Raw genomic sequence first — 3410 nt, 5'->3', positions numbered from 1 at the left:
CCCAACTGGAATGTTCTTCTTGTATATAATAACACGTGTCATTTCCTTACTGGAAATAACCTACTGCTACCGCCTCCCTTCCTTTCCTCTTCTTTCCTCTTATCATGTATCTTTACAACTCTCTCACCTTTAGACAATAAATTCCTTAAAGAAAAAAGCTTTGATAATTTTGTGTGCAGGCATATTTGCTGGGCCTAGAATAGATCTGGTACACAGTAGGCATTTAGTAAATAGTCAGCCAAAGTGGAAATGATTCCAAAAATCAAACCATGCACACACACGCACACACACACACGCACACACAATTTTACATTTATGAGTAACAACTTACTTTCTTGGAATAAATACATTTTGAACAAAATAATGAAGTCACTATTCACAGGAAAGATATAGGGGCTGGAAAGCTGGTTCAGCAGTTAAGAACACTTGCTGTTCTTCAGAGGATCCAGGTTTGGTTCCAGCACCCACATGGAGGCTGCCAATCAACTGTAGTTCCAGCTTCAGGAGATCCAAAACTTTCTGGCCTCTGTGGGTTTGCATGCATGTGCTGTGCTTACATACATGCAAGCAAAACATTCATACCCATAAATCAATAAAAAATCAAAGAAGAGAAACATAGAATATACTTCGGGTACAGGACTTGGAGCAATGGAACAGGAGCTGACCTGGAGGCCTCCTTCCTGAACACCAGCTCTCATAGTTCTAGAAAACACTATGAAAATTGCTAAAGGAGAAAAGTCAATCAACGATCTAATTCTAATTTTAAAACCTAATAACCACAACAATGGCCAATACAGCAAACTATATTGGTGCAGTAGTGGCTCTTTTATCTTGGGGTTAATCAACAGCTACCTAATTGTATTTAAAGCTTGCTCAGTTGGAGAGAGCTCATGTGTGGTGTTGTAAACACAGCCAAATACACATGACTGGAGAGGTCATAGATCTAAGAGAAAACCCTAAGTTTGTCACATTCCTAGACAAATGTAATTTCTTATTTTATGCTGAATAAGTATCTTTATACTTACAGACAAGTATGCCAGTCACCACTCATCAAAGAAGCTTCTTTTACAACAGATGGAGACTATAAGAGTTCCACAACTGGTCACACACAGAGAATAAGTGTCTGTGAGATATCCAACTTTAAGTGACACATTTGCAATGGAGCTTCTACACTAAGGCTCATGGAACACAGTAGATCAGGGGTAGAGTGAATACTAATGTATCTCTCAACTCTCATCAGTGAAACTTCCTCATGGAACAGAGAGCAATGAACACGAAAGGCAACAACTGGCCAAAGTGTAGAGAATAAGAGACTGTAGAATGTGGGTCCTAGACAGGGTTCCTATATTAAACCTAACACACCTAGAGCTCAGGGATCATTGTGGAAGAGGGCGTGGAAAGATTGTAAGAGTCAGGGTGCAAGACCATAAGGAAACTGTCTTACAGGCTCCTAAGACCTTGATCATAAGAACTTAAAGCAATGGTGACAGCGTGCACAAGACCCATGCAAACTCAATCAGACAAAAACCAGCACGGGGAAATGGCAGGAGGCCACAACTTAGGTGATGAAATATTGGCAGCCGATCACTGCCAGGGGAAGGAGAGTTGGTCTTTCTTAAAGGAGTGATGTGCTAGACAGCCTGACCAGGCTTCAGTGGATCAACACATGCCAAGGAACATCTGGGTACACAAATTTGACTCGATAGGCCTTAACATATATGACAAAATGCATGAAGTCCTGTGGGTGGGCTATGGGGGGATGCAGATAGGGAAAAGGAGGCTAAATATGATTAGATATATGAAATCCACAAAAATTAATAAAAATATATTAAAATATTAAAGAGATACATAGAACAAATAATTATTTTATAATATTCTAGACACTTCAAAGGCTAGTCTATTTTTAAAATTTTACACATTTATTTATTTATTTATTTAATTGTGTGTGTGTGTGTGTGTGTGTGTGTGTGTGTGTGTATACCTGTACATGCCAGCATGCACATATGGATGTCAGATAGCAGCTTGGGTCTGTTTCCTTCTACATGCGGGTTCTGGGCATCAAACTTAGGTTATCAGTCTTGGCAGCAGGTTTATCCACTGAGCTATTCTTACCATTTTCTTGACCCCCTCCAACCATCATCTTCAGAAGCAGCTCTGCTGCCCTCTAATCCTTTTTTAGCACTGTGAAAGAAAATCATCTCTGAGGATGCTGACCTTTTTATCACTGTCTTCTCTGTTACTGATGCCAACCTAAAAAAAAAATCAACTCTTACCTTAAAGGGGATGAGAGAGTTTATTCTGAAGTCAATTATGAGATTTAGTTTACCCCCAAAATTCCATGTTATAATATGGTAAGGTTTGATGATGTTTTTATAGTAACAGAACAAAGAAACCCATAGATCAAGGCACTTTTCAAATACACTGGTGAAAACCTTAGGTGGGTAGTTTGCAGCAAGATGGACAGAACTCTGCTCTACACCTCAGGTGCTATTCTTAGCCCTTTGATTGGTTAGAAACTAGGCATCTGTTTGTACCTTACAAAGGATTTGCCTCATGGTGACAAAAATGTTAAGTGACTCACAGAGGAAGGCAATAAATAGCTATTAAGGTTGACTAAAGATGTACCAAGATAATTTGTTGATGGTGGACATGCAACATTCCAACCTCTCCACAGCCTTGAAGTTCTAATCAGTTAATCAGTCTGCAGAAGATTCAAAGGAAGCTGCAGTTCTTTTCAGGAACTTTTGTTCATGCTGAATACTGTTCTCTTCTTTTAGAACCCACGCTCACAAGAGGCTTTTTTGTGTACAGACAAAATTAAATTATTATAATGAGTTTTAATAAAGTGCTGTAGTTAAAATCATGTGTGAAAAGCAATGATGTCTTTTTATGCAGATAGGTATACTGGGTGATTCTAGTAATGGATAAGATTTGTTCTCAATTAGGTATTCAGTTCAGCACCACAGAGGGGGGTAAAAAACCCCAAAACGCCAAAAACACAAGCTTAAACAAGATGGGGGCTAACTTTTCTTATGTAATGAGAAGCCCAGTTGCTGTTTGACTTGTGAGCGTAGGGTGTTAGGGATGAGATATCTGTTAATTATTTCAGTCCTTGCGTGAACAAAGGACAAAGATGATTGTGGCAGATGAATCAAATTCTCTTTTTCTGGAGCTTATGTAGAAACTCCAAGCATAAATTCTCTTTCAGGGTGTTGGTCTGTTCTGTATCAATGGCCATCCTTATCTGCTGGGAAGTTGGGGAAGGTGGGTGCTGTTTGCTTTTCTTTTTTCTTCTGAGTACATGGAGGTTGCCAAGGGGATTGGAATTCTTATTGGGAAGGAGAATATTGGGTAGGCAACCATCAGTTTCTGACAAAGTAAAATATACTTACAAGGTGAATAAAGTTTTT

The sequence above is a fragment of the Nannospalax galili genome, unplaced genomic scaffold, assembly GCF_000622305.1.
Source record: "Nannospalax galili isolate Female #2095 unplaced genomic scaffold, S.galili_v1.0 scaffold168, whole genome shotgun sequence".
Taxonomy (NCBI): Eukaryota; Metazoa; Chordata; class Mammalia; order Rodentia; family Spalacidae; genus Nannospalax; species Nannospalax galili.
This window is presented reverse-complemented; position numbering follows the sequence as displayed.